This window comes from Oryctolagus cuniculus, chromosome 1 (assembly GCF_964237555.1).
Source record: "Oryctolagus cuniculus chromosome 1, mOryCun1.1, whole genome shotgun sequence".
Classification (NCBI taxonomy): domain Eukaryota; kingdom Metazoa; phylum Chordata; class Mammalia; order Lagomorpha; family Leporidae; genus Oryctolagus; species Oryctolagus cuniculus.
Window position 1 is genome coordinate 24,905,914 of NC_091432.1, and position 21,255 is coordinate 24,927,168.

At 37.1% G+C, this 21,255-nt stretch overlaps 1 protein-coding gene and 1 long non-coding RNA gene across 9 annotated transcripts in view; one reads left to right on the forward strand and one right to left on the reverse strand.

Annotated features, from left to right (window-relative positions):
• The window catches only part of LRRC4C (leucine rich repeat containing 4C), a 1,373,254-nt gene that overhangs the window by 514,914 nt on the left and 837,085 nt on the right, over positions 1-21,255 (forward strand). The gene's annotated exons all lie outside the window — the stretch shown is intronic.
• LOC103351331 (uncharacterized) overlaps positions 1-21,255 on the reverse strand; it is a 138,356-nt gene that overhangs the window by 5,943 nt on the left and 111,158 nt on the right. Inside the window, exon 5 of the long non-coding RNA XR_011387538.1 lies at positions 5,252-5,334. This is a non-coding gene — a long non-coding RNA (uncharacterized lncRNA). The remainder of the gene's footprint in view (positions 1-5,251; positions 5,335-21,255) is intronic.

Sequence of the window (21,255 nt, forward strand, 5' to 3'; positions counted from 1 at the left end):
ACTTCAGGGAAGTGTGAATATTAATTGGGTTCATCTATGTGAGCACAAATAATGCTATATTAAACTTTTATATTATTGTTAGAGGGTTCAGACAAGAAGAAAGTATTCAGCAAACAAGATATAGTGTGATGAAGCTACTTTATTCCATTATGGAAAGCTATGTTGGGAGCATTTGAAAGGATGAAGAGGTGTTTGCCATGTGGATAACGGGTGAGAACGAACATCCCAGGCGCAGGGAGAATCGTTTCCAATGGTATAGAAAAAAATCATTAAGCATTGTGTGTTTAGTGATCCACAAAGTCTTCAAATAGAAAGTAAAATTTTATAGATTGAGAAGTAATAGAACCAAAGACAGTTTCTGTAAAGAAGAGTCACACTCATCATATTAAAGAGCAGGAGCTTTATGTGAAACGATAAAGACTAGTTTGTAATTGTTGTATCCCAGGAATTATGTTATGATAATGCCTTGCCTTTGTTTATTAATGCAATATTCTCTTTGAACAGATGTTGTAGCATTTGGCACAATTTTAATGGTAATGTGAGCGAGCTCTCCTCTGTCATCCTCAGTTAGACACTAAATGTTAAGATTCATCACCCAGTGAAACATCATATAATCCTGGAAATAGAAATGTACTGAACTCCGAGCCAGGAGGCCAAGCAAACTTTCATCTCGCAGAATCAAAAAAATCAAGAGCTAAGTAATTATTCATAAGGAAAAGTCTTACTAAAAGACTAGACCACCTGTCAAATGTTAATAATTAAGTAGATGAATATTCCTTGAAATTAAGTTTCTTCAAAGAAAATACTTTAAAATTAATCTGTAATGCTTTCTACATTGGATGTAGTAGGAAAATGTGGACACTATAATGTTCATAAATATAGATGTACTTTTTAAGTCTTGTAGAGCAGCTCAGTAATATTAATAAGTGCTTTCACCAGGTATTAAATTGCCTACCTTCTGCTGTGCCTGGTGTGCATGCTTTGCATGTGGATCCCTAGAAGCTTGCAGCAGTGGCCAGCAGACCACCAAAGAGTATGGAAGAAAAGCTTCCACGATCCCTATGCCACACTGAACTTAGCTAGGGATTCTTTGATCTTTGATCTATGAGCTTTCTACCTTGACAGTTGCTTGAAGAAAGAGACAAATCAAAACAACTGGATTCAGTCATTTCTAACATCTCTTCTAAATTTACAATTCTAGATCTAGTTTTTACCTTGGCTCCATTAGTTAGCTCCTCCAGTACCAGTCATCATTTCTAAATTCCAATTCTTTTCCTGTTATAATAATTCACCTTAAAAAATCTCTTATAAAAGGTAAATAAACCAGAGCTTCTGCAACTTTTGGCTTTTTAAAATATTTTTACATCCTTACTTTGACTAAATTCATTGAGTTTTCTTTCTCCATATATCTTTCGTCTTTCAGGTGATGCCTTAGAACTTTCTTTGTGGTTCCAAAGCTGGTTCTAGCTGATGACCAATAAATCATTTTGGTGTTCATTCAAGAACAGCCGTTCATATATCTAGACAAGGCGATGTTTTGTTTGGTCAATTATTCATGCTTTTGCTCTTTTATTTGTTTATGTGCTTTTATTTATTTTCTCTAAGTAGTAATTTATCTTCTCCACATCAATTATCTTCACAGCTAAAGTGGGCCCTGTGTCAACATTTCCAGTCAAACAGACAACCTCAAATCCTGACTCTAACATTTACAGGTTTGCAATTTGCACTATGCTGATCTGACTGCTTTAATTTGCATGTATATGGTCAGTTGACTGTCAGTTGATGCAGACTGGCTTCAGCTGGGGGAGTTAAGAGACTTAGATGTCTGCTTCTCATGACTTTCAACCTCTATCATGCTGGCCCAGTCATGTTTTCACCACATCAGGGAGCAAGGAAAACATTTAAAACCTAGGCTTGGGGCTGGCAGTGTGGCACAGCAGGTTAAGCCGCTTCTTGTGACACCGATATCACATGTGGGCACAGGTTTGAGACCTGGCTGCTCCACTCCAATCTAGCTCCCTGCTAATGAGCCTGGGAAAGCAGTGGGAGATGGCCCAAGTGCTTGGGCCCTCAACTCATGTGAGAGACCCAGAGGAAGCTCTTGGCTCCTGGCTTTGGCATGGCGAAGTCCCAGACGTTGCAGTCCTTTGGAGAGTGAACTAGCAGATAGAAGATTCTCTCTCTCTCTTTCTCTCTGTCTTTCCCACTCTCTATATAACTTTTCTTTGCAAATAATTAATAAATAAATCCTAAAAACAAACAGCAACAACAACAACAAAAAAACTAGACTTGGAACTTGCAGACACTGATTTCTGCTTCAATCATATTGATTAAAGCAAGTCTCATGGCCAAACCCAGCCAAAATATGGGTAATCACCACACACACAGCAGGAGAGGTTTGCTAAATTAGAGCAAGGGAGGGACAAAGAAATAGCTCTCTTACTGTAATCCACCCTAAACCTTTATCTAGAACACTAGGAGGCATTTTGTAATTCTCCTAGAGTACGGTAAAGCATGTGAGTATGTGTTTCTAAGAGGAAGGGCTGGGAGGAATGGGGAAAATCTTACTACCTTCTCTCACACAGTTTTAACATTAGCCATACAGTAGAGAACACATCTTTTGATCGTCCCATTTAACTTTTGAATGTACAACAACACATTGTGGTAACAGCAAATTACCTGACATTCTGCGTCTCCACATGTTATGGTTAAAAGAACACTGAACAAATGATGCCTTTCAAATACTCTACTACTCTACAGAGTTGATGTTACTGGGATCTGAGTCACACTGAATTAAGCTATGGAATTCTTCCCTTTGTACATGACTGCATTCACAAGAGTGATAGGAGGCCTTACTGTTCTCATGATACTGCTGAGAGACATGCTGTAAGTGATGTAATATATAACCTTTTCTCTCTGCCTTTGAGATGGCTAAGATGACTTGAATTTGGAGAACTTTATTCTACAATGCATAGCAAGGAGTTTATGTACCGTACATATATATATATATATATGCATTAAAATATTCATAGAGATTTATTTTATTTTAATTACATTTTCCAAGAATCCTTTGGAACACCTATGTGTATATATATTTAAATGAATTATATATATATAGATATCATACATGACATTTATAAAACATGTTTAAGACAAATTCCTACTGATTCCTGAGAGGATCTGCTTAGAGTAGGGTCCTCAAAATTTTTGACTACATTAAAGAATTTACTCATATTTATTAATTCATCATATATTTATAAAACACTGTAAATTTGAAATCTGATATATTTTAGCTCAAGAAATACTAATTCTTTTTAAACACTTTTTATTTTTATTTTTATTTTTGACAGGCAGAGTGGACAGTGAGAGAGAGAGAGAGAGAGAGAAAGGTCTTCCTTTTGACGTTGGTTCACCCTCCAATGGCCGCCGCGGCCGGTGCGCTGCGGCCGGCACACCTCGCTGATCCAAAGCTGGGAGCCAGGTGCTTCTCCTGGTCTCCCATGGGGTGCAGGGCCCAAGCACTTGGGCCATCCTCCACTGCACTCCCGGGCCATAGCAGAGAGCTGGCCTGGAAGAGGAGCAACCGGGACAGAATCCGGCGCCCCGACCGGGACTAGAACCTGGTGTGCTGGCGCCGCAAGGAGGAGGATTAGCCTATTGAGCCGCGGCACCGGCCAAGAAATACTACTTCTATGTGTTACATTTTTCTAAATATTTACTTATTTGAAAGGCAGAATCACAGAGCAAAAGAGATTCAGAGAATCCATTGGGTTACTCCCCAAACAGCTGCAATGCCAACCCCTCTATGTGTTATTTAACCAATCCAATTCTATTTCTTTTTTAAGCTTTATTTATTTGAAAGAGTAACAGAAAGAAAGAGAAACATGAAGAAATAGAGCTCTTCCATTCACTGTTTCATTCCCCAAATAACTGCAATAGATGCGGCTGGACCTGGCTAAAGTTAGGAGCCAGAAATTGCATCTGGGCCTCTCTTATTGGTGACAGGGAATCAAGTACTTGAACCATCATCCGGGCTTCCCAAGTGCATTAACAGGATGTTGGATGGGAAGCAACACAGTCAAGACTCACACTGACACTCAGACATGGGATACAGGTGTGCCAAACAGAGGCTTAACCCACTGTGCCATAACACCTGCCCCATCATTCTATTTCTTTTCTTCAAAATGAGTAAATAAGTGTACTTGTGAATCAGATATCTTTACCTATGTGAATATACTTAGCAATTTTAGACACAGACAAATTTGAAGAAATAAAAAGTCAGCGAACAGGAGGAGTAGCAGAAACAGCTCTGACAATAGAAATGGCAGCAAAACTTAACAAAAGCACCTCCGGGCAATGCTGGCGTTGTAGGAGTACCAAAGGGAGGATGTGAAGGGTTATGGATAAAGGCATAGCTGGAAGAGAATGTTCAGAATCAAACAGGTTAGAGGGTACAAAAAAGGCAAATTCTGAAGCCAGAGGTTAAGTCTAGGGGTGGGCCCTGCCCAAAGGGCTACAGGTTAAGCAAAAGAAAAAATCATACATCAGCAAAGCAAATGGGCATCTAGTGTGACGAGCACAGTAAGGGCATCATTCAGGTATGTTTAGTAGAGTGAATACATGGACAGAAAGAAAACTCAGTGCAGCATACAGACAAAACTGGGAATCTAGCAGTCTTGGCCACTGGGAAGTGGCTATTCAAGTTTTTCTACAAGACATTGAATTAATTGTTGTTATACTTATTGTATTTTGCTATAAACTTTTGGGCTTTAAAATCACCTTCCGTTTATTTCAGAGATTCACACAAGTGCAGAGAATAAAACAAAACAAAACTCATCATATTGCACAAAGGCTGTTTTGGTTGCCTTGTTTCCTGTTATCCCCATAATAGGTTTGAAGTTGGACATTCGTATTGCCATTTCACAAATGAAGGAAGTGAGGCTGAAAAAGAAAATTTACCTACATAAGATCACACAGCTTGAAAAGTGGCAAAAAAAAAAAAAAAAAAAAAGGATTCTAATAATCCTGAACCCACACTCCAGAGCCTGCTTCCTTTCTCAAATTGCAAAATATCTAGGACTAGGGAGACTGCAATCTTTCATTTCTGAGACACTGTGCTGGAAAACAGTCAAGGAGAACCATGGGAGAATAGTATAAGGCAGAAGAGGGCTTGTGAAAATCATATAAGAGAAATATTGAGAAAGTGAAAGCAATTTAATCAAGGTCACATACCCAGTATGTAAAAACTTACCAGCCTTCCTTAGTACTAGGCTCCAAGACCATGGGTGATTCTTCAAGGTCTTCTTCAGCATAGGCTAACACATAGTAGGCAAACTGAAAGGAGGAAGTCTTCTTCAATCGAACAGGAAAGTTACTAAGACACAATACAAAAATGCAAGATATAAGGTATTTCTTGCACAGATATTTCAAAAAATGCATGGAAAATGAATAAAAATGTTTACTCTGATCCTTCAAATTTTTGAAAGCCATGCATATATGAAGGGTCTTCAAAAACTTCATGAAAGGGCCAGGCATTTAATGTAGCAGTAAGACACTTCTTGGGACACTCACATTCCATATCAGAGTGCTTGGGTTTGAGTGCAGGCTCCTTTTCCAAGCTGAGCTTTCTGGTGATGCAGATCTTGCCAGACAGCAGGTGCTGGCTCTGACAGTTGAGCCCCTCCCACCTGTGTGAAGACCTATATTGAGTTTCCAGCTCCTGGCTTCGCCTTAGCCTAGTCTTGGATATTGCAGACAATTGAGGAATGAAGTTGATGATGGATGATATCTATCTTTCTGTGTCTGTCCCTTTTTCTCTGTGTGTCTTTCTACTTCTCAAATAAGTAATATAGTGATACTTTTCAAAGTTCCTGCAAAATATGTATTATGAAAAAATTGCATTTCTATTTTTTGCATCACCAAAAAATAAAGCCTTTAATTCAATTTCTTATGAAACTTTTGAAATTTTCTTATACTTCAATCTCTGGGGAAGAGGCAATGCTTAGCTATTTGAGTCTTATATTCCAAGCTTTTTTTTAAGATTTTCATTTTAATTATTCTTGGACACTTCCTGGAGGAGAAAAATCTCTAAGTGAAGGATTTCTTAAGCACATACTTCTCTAGAAGTCCTTTTACTAAGGACTCTTGAACAATTGTGTATGGATACCACCACACAAATGGCCTTAATATGGAATATATTAGCTGAAACTTTATCTGTGACCTGTGAAGACACAAGCAGTCAGCATTCATAGAGCACTAGCTGTTTTATTGCCTTGTTCAGCATGGGCAAACAGCCCTACAGATGCAGGTGTAATGTGTACCTAGTGCATGAAACAAAGTTTGCAGAAGAGAAAGAGCTGAAAGGCATTGTGACAATCCTAAAAGCAAATACTGTGATATTAAGTGTCGTTTCCAAGGTGTTTAATGCCGCTTGACACAGAGTCAGACCTGTATCTGCAGTCTTCGTCTATCACATAAGAGCTATGAACCATATAAGAGTGGTTCACTCACTTAGCTGAATCTGCAGTTTTTTTTTTCCCTCTCCATTCCTCAGAAATAACAGCATCCCAGGTAAATTGGGAGCCAACTTGGAATTCCCAGACACTAATTCACTCTTTCTTTCATGCCAGTTTGAATCTTTAAGGATTTTCTAGCTCATACCTTTTAAATATGTAAAGATAATTTCTAATTAGATATTATATCCACAAAAAGCTGATCATTTACAGTTTGCAAAGCACATTCATTTTATGTAACCTCCCATTGTTCTGAGCTATATTGTGAAATAGTCAGGATAAAATCATTGCCGAAATTCAAAGCTCATCTATTCCACCTACTGTGTAACAAGTGAAAATTGCTTCAATTCTGTGTGCTCAATAATATGTGCACACTGATTTCTGACACAACTTATTACTTGCTGAGTCCTACATAATTGATGAAACTTATTTAAGTAGTGAAGTCCATGGGTGTTAACAAAGTTCAATATATATTCAGTCTATTAATACATAGCCCTTGCCAAATAGTATATACCTGGAAGACCCAAATGATGCTCATTATGATAAATAAAATTATTTGGATATATGTTAAGGTAAGTCATTGTATAAATGTTCAAATTGTAGAGGAGTTTGTGTCTTTTTATATCAATTAAATGAGTTATCAAAATAAGAATTATCCACTGTAAAAACTATTGTAAGTGTTAAGATAGCATTTCTGATTACTCAATGCAACTGAAATATTAATCTTTTGGATTTGTAAAAACAACCCAGTTATGTAGTCCTTATCACACTAACATCACACTAACTTATCATACTAACTTCTGTAGCCCTGAAAAAGTTCCTGTATTTTAAATTAAGAATTAAGTCTAAAAAAGTTTAATTTGTTATTCCATTTGTCAAATAAGGCATTTTTCCTGCTTACCTCAAATAATATGTTTGCACAACTGTGGGACTATTCCCAGCTTCCAACTCTTTTTTTTTTTTTTTTAAGATTTATTTATTTATTTGAAAGTCAGAGTTACACAGAAAGAGAAGGAGAGGCAGAGAGCAAGAGCAAGAGAGAAAGAGAGAGGTCTTCCATCTGCTGGAAGAGCTGGGCGGATCTGAAGCCAGGAGTCAGGCACTTCTTTTGGGTCTCCCAAGTGGGTGCAGGGTCCCAAGGACTTGGGCCATCTTCCACTGCTTTGCCAGGCAATAGCAGAGAGCTGGATCGGAAGTGGAGCAGCAGGGACTCAAACCAGCACCTATAAGGGATGCCGGCACTGCAGGTGTCACAAACTTCTTCAGTAAGGTCAGGTATTAATTTCTTGTTGCTGCTATAACTCACAAATTTAGTCTCCAAATATAAGACAAATTTATTATAGTTCCGGAGTTAAGAGGTCAGAAACTAGCTTCACTGGACTTAAATCAAGGGGTGAGCAGACCTGTTTTCCTACAGCAGGCTCTAGTTGAGAATGTGTTTTCTAGCTTCTAGAAGTTCCCTAAATTCCCTAACTTTTCCTTTACCTTCATAGTTCACAGTATATTCAGTTTTCTTCTCCCTGATTCCTGCTTTCATTGTCCATCTCTCTCTGACTCTGATTTTCTTATAGCTACCCTTGTTATCCTTGACTCAATTGCATTCTCAAAGTTCCTTGTTACAAGTTTACAGGTTCTTGGGGGGTTAGGACATGGACATCTTTGAGGAATCATTATTACCTGAATTACAGGCCAGATAGTGAATATTTTGCGCTATGAAAATCAGAAAGTTGTTGTACCATTTACGGAACTTGGCAATAAAAAATGCATTAATAAGTGAATGTGGCTATGTTTCAATAAAAATATCTTTCCAAAAGCAGGTAACAGTCAAGATTAGGCCCATGTTTAACAACTTTTACTCTACAACACAGCACCTGATACAGATGCTTGTAGCAAGTATTTTTAATGAGTGAATGAATAAATTCATAAAATTGGTAAGCTTACATACAGTTCTTACAGTGTTTGTGTCGGGGAGAAAGATTTGGTGTTCTAAAGAGGACCCTCTCCATTGGGATAATTTCCCCAAAAATTCTCAGCTCATAGTCTTCGGTCTTTGCTGATTGCTTTCTACTTTTGTGTCAACATCCACCTGACAGAATGAAGAAACTTCTAGGGAGCAGGACTTTTCGCTACTGATTGTTTACACAACTCTGAGATCCTGACCCCAGACTTCAAAATGAGATAAACCTTCATGCTAAAAGTCATTTTTCTTGTTATAGACTTACATAACTATGTTCATGAAATAAAACCCTGAAAATCCCTACAAATTTCCTTTTTGCTCCTCATATACCATATAGTTACTTTGAGAATATTAATGTAGAATGCTATGAGACCAGTTGTGCATTTTTCAAAAGCCATGAAATATACAGATAAGAAGAGATTATAAAATTGATATTGACAAATTTGTTATTCTTTGATCTTGCAAACTTTAACACCAGAAAGTTTGCATTCCAGGGCATAGACCCCATGGGAAAAAAATGTTTGCAGCTCTTCCTGCCTTCTTACAACAAAATAGAGCCTCAGTGTTTCAGGTGGAGCAGAACCACTCTGTCATCTGTGCTAATCATCTTTTGATCCTTGCCATGTGAGTGGATTCATGATCTGACATTTTCTATTCTAGTCACAATAGCTCTTGTCTCAGCAATTCAATTTTCAGTGTCTCATGAATTTAATACCTGCTCTATTATCAGAAGATTTGTAATAACTTGTACAGCTGAACTTCTTCCAAATTTCCTGTTCATCTTAAACTTTGCACCCTTCCATCCTTTTCACAGAAAATGGCCCTGTGAAAAGTCAGGGTTATTCAGCAGATTTTCTCAAGCATTACTGCATGCTAGAGATGTAGTGTGACTAAGACACAAGATATCCAAAGTGTCAGAGAGCTGACAGCTTCAAATGGATTTGGTAGAAAAAAATTAAAAATTGAGAAAAAATATCCCAGTATAAAGGACGCTTGTCCTCCTTCCCCTTGGATCAACACGGCAGTTTATAATGATAGCAGCATCTTCTAGCAGATAGCAGTAGACTCCCCAGCTCCTGCGTTTTCAAAAGTCTGTATTTCTTCTGGCTAAATACACATGACGCAGAACCTACCTTGAAAGACAGCCTATCTCTCAGCATCTTGCAGGCAACTAAGGTCTACCTGAACTCCAGGGAATATATCCAAATTCTCTGGCTTGGGTGATCGACACCTTCAGTTTTTCCTATACTGGAAACGCTGTATTAGAGAGTTCAAAGAAAAAATATAGAATATAAAGAAAAATATAGAGAATCAATCATTTCCTAAATATGGAGGTGAAAGTGATATTCTCAATTCCATGAAATAATCCTTTGGTCCTTCCATAGAATCATTCTGGTATGATTAAACAGTAATCTTAAGAACCTAATTTAACACCTTGCCTAGCTCTATGTCACTATAGCTGGAGAACTTTTAAAAATGTCTAAGAAACTACATAATTAAAATAAATAAAAGTGGGTCCAGCACTATCATGTTGTAGGTTAATCCTCTACCTGCAGCACCAGCATCCCATATGGGCACCGATTCATTTCCCTGCTGCTCCTCTTAGGATCCAGTTCTCTGCTATGACTTGGGAGAGCAGTAGGGGATGGCTCAAGTGCTTGGGACCCTGCACCCACCTAGGAGACCCAGATGAGTCTCTTGGCTCCTGGCTTTGGATAGGCCCAGCTCTGGCTGGTGTCACCATTTGGAGAGTGAATCAGTGGTTGGAAGACCTTTCTCTCTGTCCCTCCCTCTCTCTATAACTCTAGCTCTCAAATAAATAGATAAATCTTAAAAAAATATAGAATAATGATTTTAGAATGAATATTTATAATAATTTCTTATGTGGAGAATACAACTACTAACATGGTTGTTTCTGTTTTATATTGATTGTACATAAAAAACATAAATGTACACCTATCAGAAGCTTGGTAACATTTGAAGACTTTGCAATGCTATTTTAAGATAGATACTTTTTTACAAATACTAATAATACCAAAGGTTGCAATAAATACTCTAGAAAGTACTCTCTTCCTCCCTCCTTCACTCCCTTCCCTCCTTCCTGTGATTCTTCTAGCTTTCCCTCCTTACTATTTCTTTATCTTTGACTTAATTTATCTTTATCTTAATTTATCTTTACTAATGGTCCATTACACACCAATGTTCCTTAGTAATTCAAAGTAGAATTATCATCATTTAATGTTTTATAATTACCTATGTCACATATTAAAAATAAAAATCAGGAACAAAGCACCTAAAACCAAGACTAAAACCTCTGTAAAACCACTATGGGGTGTTGCATGTTTACTTGTTCTTGCATAACTGACTCTGATGCCATTAAAAGAGCAATCACCGAACAGATGTACTTAAACCTTCTCAGCATTTGATTGAACATGACACACTTCTGCGAGAGTACTGTGCTCACTCATATAATTTTATGTGAACAGCCTTGATGGGGAATGAATTGAAAAATAAAGAAAAATGCAGGGCAATAATCTGTCAAGTTGCAAACATATCTTAAAATATTTAAATAGAGGCATAGGAATGGCACAAGTCACTCTATTAGACAGTCTGATGTGTATACTCAAACACAATGATTGATGGAGCCATTGTGTTAAAATTTTGGCATTAAACATAATTGATTACTCCCATTGATTTGCAGTGTATTTTCGTACTGGACATGAAAATAAGAATAGATTATTTTTGTCATCCTTTTGTCATACTTAGGATGACCAGCTGCTTGGTTTGCCTGGAGTATGTGGGGAGGAAATAGTCAAGAAACATGGAATTTTCAGTGGTAAACCTAGGAAGTTCCAGACAAACTGGAAAATTCTGAATTTGTTACTTTAGTTACACTTTTAAATTATGTGGTGCCATCCAACACTGTGCTAATTTCTGTGAGCATACTAAGACTGTAATTGAATGTGGTAAGTTCACCTGGTCATTTGGTTTAGATTCTGGGAATGCATTAGTCATCCAAAGAAGGTTTAAAAAATGTTGGAACCCCAACCCAAACAAAAAGCAATTACATTAGAATCAAAATATTTTAAAAGCCTCCAAATAATGTTAATGTGGAGCAGTCTTGAGTTTCATTGCTCTTGGGCTTCTCTGAACACCAGACCATACTGCCCAGGTTCTGCAGGGCTCCCATTGACAGGAAGAACATTATCTGAGTAAACAGAAATTTCTCTTACTAGGGGTAACTGACCCTAATTTTATTGTGCCAGGTGCATAAGCTTGCTTGATAGTAACAGGTTAGATGCATTGAGATAATGGTTTTCTTTATAAATTATTTTTATAGTCTCCTCTTCTCTAGCTACTCTCTATTCAGTAATCTGTTGTGTCAAAATGAGAACTAAATTCTTTAAACTGTTCTGTAAGCCAGAAATTCAAGAACTGAAATGTCAAGGATTAAAAAAAAAAAAAAAAAACAGACTATGTGCTTCTACAGAGGAAAGATTATGAGTTGTTTAGCTCTGTAACACCTACTGTTAAGAAACATTCAATTTATTTGCTAAATCATATAATATGTCCTTTTCCAATGCCCTTTATCCAAAAGAAATGAAGATTTGTATTCAAAAGGTTATTTAATTATTAAACATTATTCAAATATTTACTATCATATGCAAGTTAGTCCTACCTTCATATGACACACAGATCTGTAGGAAATATAAGAAATATAAGAAATATAAATATAAGAAATATAAGAAATATAAATATAAGAAAGCAAGTGAAGGCATTTAACCTAGCAGTTAAAGCACCTGTGTCCCACATTGAAGAACTTGAGTTTGATTGCTGTCTCTGGCTCCTAACTCCAGTTTCCTGCAAATGCAGACTGTGAGTGGCGGTTGTAATGGCTCAAGTAATCAGATTCTCATATAGGAGACTTGTAATGTGTTCCTGGCTCCTGGCTTTGAATCTGACCCAACTCTAGCCATTGTGGGCATTTGGAAAGTGAGCCAACAGATGGGAGTGTTTCTCTCTCCCTCTCTCCCTCTCTCTCTGCCACCAAATAAATAAATAAATAAATATTAAAAATGTTTAAGAAGGCAATGTTTCCGATAAATAAATGTTCTGATTTATCAGTGCGGTTCTTTGTTGATTATTATCAAATTTTGTAGAATGTAAATTATGTAGCAGACACTCTTCTGAACAGTTACATAAATTCATTTACTACTTGTTACAAATTTAGGTAATATGATTAACATCCCCACTTTACAGTTGAAGAAAGTAAGAAGACAAAGATGTTAATTAAATGGCCAAGGCTACTGTGTTAGTCCAGGCTGTTATAACACAACTGTCATAAACTGGGTTGCTTAGAAACAACAAACAACGTATCTGTCATAATTCTGGAGGCTAGGAAGACCAAGACTGAGTTACTTGCCACATTCAGTGCCTGGAAAGATTGTTTCCTGGTTTATAGATAGTTGTCAAGGTCTTCCTTCCATTGGCTCACCCCCCAAATGGCTGATCCGAAGCCAGGAGCCAGGTGCCTCCCCCTGGTCTCCCATGCAGGTGCAGGGCCCAAGCACTTGGGCCATCCTCCACTGCCCTCCCTGGCCACAGCAGAGAGCTGGCCTGGAAGAGGAGCAACCGGGACAGAATCTGGCGCCCCAACCGGGACTAGAACCCTGGGTGCCGGCGCCACAGGCGGAGGATTAGGCAAGTGAGCCACGGCACCAGTCTTTTTTTTTTTTTTAATTTTTTTTTTTTTTTTTTTTTTTTGACAGGCAGAGTGGACAGTGAGAGAGAGAGACAGAGAGAAAGGTCTTCCTTTGCCATTGGTTCACCCTCCAATGGCCGCCGTGGCTGGCGTGCTGCGGCCAGCACACCGCGCTGATCCGATGGCAGGAGCCAGGTGCTTCTCCTGGTCTCCCATGGGGTGCAGGGCCCAAGCACCTGGGCCATCCTCCACTGCACTCCCTGGCCACAGCAGAGAGCTGGCCTGGAAGAGGGGCAACCGGGACAGAATCCGGTGCCCCGACCGGGACTAGACCCCGGTGTGCCGGCCACCAGTCTTTATACAGTGGAGAGGGACAAACTAGCTCTCTGGGGCCCCTTTTTAACTCATTGTTTTACTTTTAAAAATGCTATTAACATATAATATGTGTACATTTTACGGGACACAGTGCAGTATTTCAACACATATACACAGAATAAACTGATCAAACTGGACAGCTAGTTTTTTCTTTTCTTATCATTTCTTTGTGTTCGAAGCCTACCAGTGGTTTCCTTCCAGTTTATTTTATAGTATATAACATATTATTGTGAACTATAGTTGCCCTACTGTGCTGTGGAGCACACACATTTCTTGCTTCCGTGTAACTCTTTTGGTTCTTCAACAACTCTGTATCCTCCCTGCCCTTCTCAACTTCTAGTAATCACTTCTCTTGTGTTCAGATCACCTAATTCTTTAACTTCTACATGTGAGAAAAAAAAATACCACTGTTGTCTTTATTTAATTGATTTGCCCTATTTAATTTCTGGGACTCCTTTCGTAAGGGCACTTCTCTGATTCATAAAAGCTGATATAATCACCTCCCAAAGGTCTCACTTTCTAATCTGTCATCTTAGAGTAGTGGTTTCATTGTTGGAGAATCACAATGATTCAGAACACAATGACCACAAAGCCAGTAATGGAAAAGCCTGCATTACAAACAGGCAATCTTGCTGTGGGGTCCACAACCTTGATCATTCCTTTTTAGTGCCTCTTATCAGAATAGAAGTGGCAGAAATATTTATCAGGATCTACTCCCACAGTTTTGCATAAGGAGAGGTTGGAACTTCACAAATTTAACCGACTGACCAGGAGGTAGGACAAAGGGACAGAAGTCCTGAGTAGTGTGCTGTGCAGCACATTTTCCAGTACCACCCCCCTTCTCTCCAATCAGAAATCAGTTTCGTGAGCTCTGAAGGACAATTGCATGTAATATGACTCATTTATCAGATAAGAAAATAGAGTTTTAAGTGAATCTGAAAATAGCTCAGAAAATACCTCTAATCCTTATGCATCCTAAAAAAAGAGAATAAAAGAGCAGGAGAGAGTGGGTGAGGAAAAAGGACAAGTACAGGAGAACAGCTGTAGAAGAGGTGGCCTGTCTCCATAACCGTGGTGAGAACTGAATCTCATCGCCCTCTGTCTCAAGTAGTCTGAGAGACCATAGTACCCAAAAGGTATTTCACGTGTGAGTCCAGCCTGCCTGTCACCTACAATTGCTATGCATCTCGCATCCTGTTTTTATAGTCTTTTTCCAGCTTATACACTGGCTTCTTGCAAGCTTTTTCCAGCTTATACACTGGAAAGCTTTTAGAAAGCTACTTGTCTTTTAAAATGCCAACATACACGCTACAGTTTCTGTCTTGAGATTTGCCAAAAATGTCACATGTCAGAACAGAGAGGTAGGGAGAACGGTCTTCTTCCTGAGTGTCTGATGCTTTCTCTCCCAAGACAATATTTGTTTTGCATTTGCCCCAAATGTTCATTTCTTTGCTAAGGATTTCTTACATTAGACTGCCTCAGAGCTCCATTTCTCTCTTAGAAACCAAATGCCAAATCAAAGATCTGGAAGTTCTATGGTTCATTCTTCCAGTTAAATTCCTCTTATCCTACCCCAGCCATGCATCAGTATATTTGATAGATGTAAAGACATTGTAAAAATATGAGTTTAGATGAGGGTGGAAATGGGTTGGGAATAAGAAGAGTTTATACTGAAAGCAGAGAGAGGGTACCAGCCACAAATGGCTTATAATAAGAGTCAAAGAAATAATAAAAGAGAGAAGAGATAAAATAAGATTGTTTATGATTTTCAAATAGAAATATATGGAAGTAAGTATGATATATTACTATGGCTTCCCTCTTTTCAAGTTATTTGAACTTCTTTCTTTGACAAAGCTCCATGATGCAGGTATTAAGAAAGTATTATTATCCTCCTGATACAGATGAGGAATTTAGATCCATTTACTGGTCATCTCATTGAGAGTCCCTTGGTAAATACATAGGAGATAATTGTATGAAACAGTGCCCAGTATTTCTGGATATTGTAGAGGGACTGCTAGAAGTTAATTTTCTTTATTGCTGATAGTGACTACGAGAAAATTGCAATGCTCTCTACCTAGAGCATTGAAACTCAGGGAGAATATCTGCTGGTAATTTATAAAAATTCTTTCTTAAAAGATTCTGGACAGAATGTTAGTCAGCAAATAAGTACGAAAACTATTTTACTCTCTAGGAATGAAATGAGGAATTTAGAGGGCTATTGAGTTCACTGAATTTTCACTGTGGATCAGCACAGAGTTATTTGTTCTTGGCATCTCAGACACTTGTGCTACCCTCAGATATATAATGTTCCCTGGCTTTCGGTTCAAGAGCCCTCAGCTTCACATTCTCATCTGCAATCTGGCCCTTTGTGAGTGAAGCACAGAGAAATATAATGAAAGCCAAAAAGGCCAGTTGGCTTCAGGGCTGTGTCAATACAACCTCAAATTCTAATTTGGAGGAGACTGCGTCCTTCAGAGCATGTGAATGAGAACTGCACCGTCTTCCTATGAAACTAGATTCACTGAACAAAACAATTTATCTCCCACATGTGTGGAATGTATGGGTTTTTCTATAGCGAATCAGAGGTGCTAATCAAGATTTTGTAAGGAGAGTCACAATAAAATGAAGAGCTTCCTGAGTTTCCAGTTCTTTCCTCTGTCTATGAATGCATGTCAGGATTTGCCAAAGCAAAAGAGAATCTTTGTCAGATTACAGTTGTCAGCTTTCCTCTCCTATGCCACTTTATGAAGTAAGATTGACAACGTGATTTCAATAACATTTTGGAAACAGAAAGAGCATTCTATAGATTTATTCAGAACTCATTGTCTCCAACAAAAGTATCTGGACTCTCAATACATATTATGTACTCATCACTCATTTTAGATTATAATTATGGTCGAAGGGAACTTAATTAAGAGAAGTTTTCATTTATTTTCTACTTTACATATTCAAAAACATATGGTGTTTTTTTCTGTAATGAGAGAAACAATATCGTGCCTCTAAGAATATTTAGGAGAAACAAATCTCTAGAGAGTAAAATGAAAATCATCTCTTCTATTTCATTTAATTATTTGTTCCAGTCTCTTGTTACACTTATTCACATCCGTTCATACACAACAGTCTATGACTTTATTCTCTGCTTTAAAATGCATTTGAATAGACAAATATTGCGTGTTTTTATTTTGTTCATCATGATGCTTTAAGATATTTATATATAGAATAGTCAAATCTGATTGATAGCAAATGTACCACCTCACAAGCATTTTTTTTGTGGTGACAGCACATCCACTGTCTGTTCAGTTTTCAAGAATATCATCAATAACTATATATCATTAGAAACTATGAATATAGTCATCTTGCTATAAAATAGATATCTTAAAATTTGTTTCTCCTACCCGACTGTCATCATGTCCTCATTGAGCAACAGCTCCCTATTACCCCCGCTCAACCACCTCAGCATCTGGTAACTATCATACTACTCTCTACTTCTGTGACGTCAATGTTTTCTTAGATCCTATATATGGATGAGATCATGTAGCATTTATCTTTCTGAGCCTGGATTATTTCACTTAACCTTACATCCTCTGATTTATCAGTATTGTTGAAAATAGTAGGAGTTCATCTTTTTCATGAGTGAACACTATTCTACAATATATATAAAATATTTCATTTTTTCTTTATCCACTCATTCATTAATGGAGAATTAGATTGATTCTATATATTGAGTGGATTCTGTGTATTGACTGCTATGAATAGTTTTGTGATAAACATGAGAGTACAGATATCTTTTCAATATGCTACTTTTAATTACCTTGGATATATACCCAGTAGTAGTCTTACTGGATCAATTTAAGTTCTGTTTTTACGTTTTTGAGGAATCTCCATACTATTTTCCACAATTAGAATGTTTACTTTTTTACCAGCAGTATGTAAGAGTTTCCTTATTTTCTACAGCTTCACCAGCACATGTTATCATTTGTGTATTTAATAACAGCCATTCTAACTGAAGTGAGGTGCTACCTCATTGTGGTTTTAATTTGTATTCCCTGATAAATAGCAATGTTGAGCATTTTAAAATATACGTTCATTAGTATTTTTTATTTTGAGACATGCCTATTCAGATAGTTTACCTGTTTATAATAGCATTGTTTTATTTACTTATAATTACTACTGAGCTGTTTGAATTCATTAGGAATTTTACATTAACTCTTTATCAGTTGCAGTTTTCAAATATTTTCTACCATTCTGTAGGTGAAACTTCAGCAATCTACCAATTGTTTCCTTTCAACAGAGAAGCTCTCTGTAATTCAATATAATCTTGTCAATTTTTGCTTTTCTTGCCTGTGTTTTTGAGGTCTTATGCAAAAATTGTTTAACTTAACCATACCCTACAATTTTCTTCTAGTAGTTTCATAGTTTCTCATCTTACATTTAAGTCTTCATTCCAATTTGAGTTAATGCTTGTTCATGATGAGAGACAAGGATGTAGTTTTATTGTTTTTTTGATTGTGGCAATTTCATTTTCCCAAAACCACTTATTGAAGACACTGTCCGTACCATTTTTTTTTTTTTTTTTGGCAACTTTGTCAAAACTCAGTGTGCTATAAATATGTGAATTTGTTCCTGGACTCTCTATTCTACTTCTTTTTGTCCATACATCTTATTTTTATGCCAGCAGCAGCTTTCAGTATAATTTTAAGTCAGAATATGTGATTGCCTCCAGCTTTGTTCCTTTTGTTCAAGATTGCTTTGGCTTGTTGGGAACTTTTGTGGTTCTATACAAATTTTAATACTGTTTTTCTATGTCAGAGAGGAATATTATTGATATTTTGATGGAAATTTCACTGAATCTGTAAATCACTTTGGGTAGAATGGACATTAAAACAATAATACTTCTTTTAGCCTATGAATATCAGATATATTTCACTTACTTGTGTCTTCTTCAATGACTGTCATCAATGTTTGATAATTTTCATTGTGAAAATCTTTTATCTCCTTTGTCAAATTTTTTTAATTTTTTTATATATTTTTTAAAGATTTATTTTATTTGAAAGACAAAGTTACAGAAAGAGGTAGAGGTAGAAGTAGAGCTAGAGCTAGAGAGAGAGGGAGAGAGAGAGAGAGAGAGAGAGAGAGAGAGAGCTCTTGCATCCATTAGTTCACTCTTCAAACGGCCACAGCAGCTGGAGTTGAGCTCATCTACAGCCAGGAACCAGGAGCTTCTTCTGGGTCTCCCACATGGGTGCAAAGGCCCAAGGACTTGGGCCACCCTCTGTTCTTTTTTCAGGTGCATTAAGAGGGAGCTGGATTGGAAGTGGAACAGTCAGGGCTTGATCTGGTGCCCATATACAATGCCAGTGCTGCAGGCCAGGGCTTTAATCCACTGCACCGCAACATTAACTCCTCCTTGGTTAACTTTATTTTAGATTTTCTATCATTTTATAGCTATTATTAATGGATTTGTTTTCTTTATTTTACAGGGAGTTTCATGCAGCATATAGAAATGCTACAGATTTGGGTACCTTGATTTTGTACATTGCAATTTTATTGAATTCATTTATTCATTTTAACAGTTCTTTAGTGGCATGGTTTGTATATATAAGATCATGACTTCAAAAAACAGGGACAATTTAACTTCTTACAATCTAGGTTGAGTGCTTTTTATTCCTTCTTTTCAATCTAAAGGCTCCATCTAGGACGTTCATTATTTTGTTGGATAGAATTGGTGAAAGTGGTCATTCTTGTCTTGTGCATGATTTTAGGAGAAACAATTTCCAATTTTTATGTTCAGTGTGTTGTTTGCTATAGATTTGTCCTATATGGCTCTCATTATGTTTAGCTATATTACTTCTATATGAAACTTAAGAGTTTTTATCATGAGCGAATGTTGAATATTTTCCAATGTTTTCTTCATGTTTATTGATTTACCTTTGTTGAACAATCCTTGTATCCCAGGGATGAATCCCACTTGATCATGGTGAAAAAATCTTTACTTTTTAAAAATATTTTCAAGTTTTTAATTAACAAATTTGATGACAACTGTGCATTGTGATGTTCTGTCACATGTATACATTGTACAATATTCAATCAGGCAAACATATTTATCTTTTCAAATATTTAATATGTCTTTATAGTGAAATTATACAAAGTACTATTTTCTAGGTTTTTAAAATAGCAACATATACTTATCTATATTCACCCTACTGTACAATAGAACCCCCAAACTTCTTATTTCTATTTAGCTATAACCAATACCCATTCACTATCTCATCCCAAATCCTTCCTTTCCACTTCTCTATTCAGCCTCTGATAACCACTACAATATTTTTAACCTTTATTAGATCACCAATTCTTTTTTTTTTTTTTTTTTTTTTTTGGACAGGCAGAGTTAGAGAGTGAGAGAGAAAGAGACAGAGAGAAAGGTCTTCCTTCCGTTGGTTCAACCCCCAAATGGCTGCTATGGCCGGTGCGCTGCACAGATCTGAAACCAGGAACCAGGTGCTTCCTCCTGGTCTCCCATGCAGGTGCAGAGGCCCAAGTACTTGGGCCATCCTCCACTGCCTTCCCGGGCCAATCACCCATTCTTTAGACTCCCATATCGAGTGATATTTGTCTTTCTGTGTTTGGATTATTTCATGTAACAGAATGCTCTCTATTATCATCTGTGTTGTTGTTGCATATGGCAAGATTTCATCCTTTGTTATGGCTGAGTAATAGTCCATTTTTTATTTACCATGTTTTCTTTATCCATTAATTTGTGGTTTAACACTTAGATTGTTTTCATTTCTTTGAAATTCTGCACAATGCTGACATAAAAATGGGAGTGCAGATGTCTCAGTGACAGATGAATTCCATTTCCCTTGCATATATATCCAGGAGTGGGATTACTGGGTCATAGAGTAGTTCTATTTTTCAGTTTTCTGAGGACATTCTATATGGTATTCCTCAGTAGCTCTTTTAGTTTACATTCCCATCCAGAGTTTTGCAGGGATCCCCTTTTCTCCACATCCTTCCCAACTCTTGTTATATTTGTCTTTTTAATAGTGAGGAACCTACAAGAATGAGGTAGATTCCATTGTGGTTTTCATTTGCATTTCCATGGTGATTAGTGATGTTGAGCATTTTTCAAATGGATCTATAGGCCATTTAGATACCTCCATTGGAGAAATGTCTGTTTAGATCCACTGTCCACTTTTAAATTATAGTACTGGTGGTTGTTTTTGGCCATCGGAATGTTCTAAGTTCATTATAAATTCTGGATATTAAGCCCTTACCAGATGTATATGTTGCAAATATTTTCTCCCATTTTGTGGGTTGTCTCTTGCCTCTGTTGTTATCTTTACTGTGCAAACTCTCATTAGTTTGATAAAATCCAGTTTGCTTATTTTTACTTTTATTTCCTGTGCTTTTGGGATCTGATTCAAAAAATCCTAGCTTATTTCCATGTCCTGATGTATTTTCCCTGTGTTCATTTCTAACATTAAAGCCTCAGTCTCACAATTAGGATATTAATCCCTTTGTAACTGATTTTTGTGTATGGTGAGAAATAGGGATATAGTTTCATTTGTTTGCACTGAGTATCTAATTTTTCTAGCATTATTTACTTAAAAATGATCCTTTTTCCAATGCATGCTCTTAATGGCCAAAGAGCAGTTGAGCATTAGTGTGTAAGTTTACAATGCATCTGATTTGATGCTAATGCCATGCTG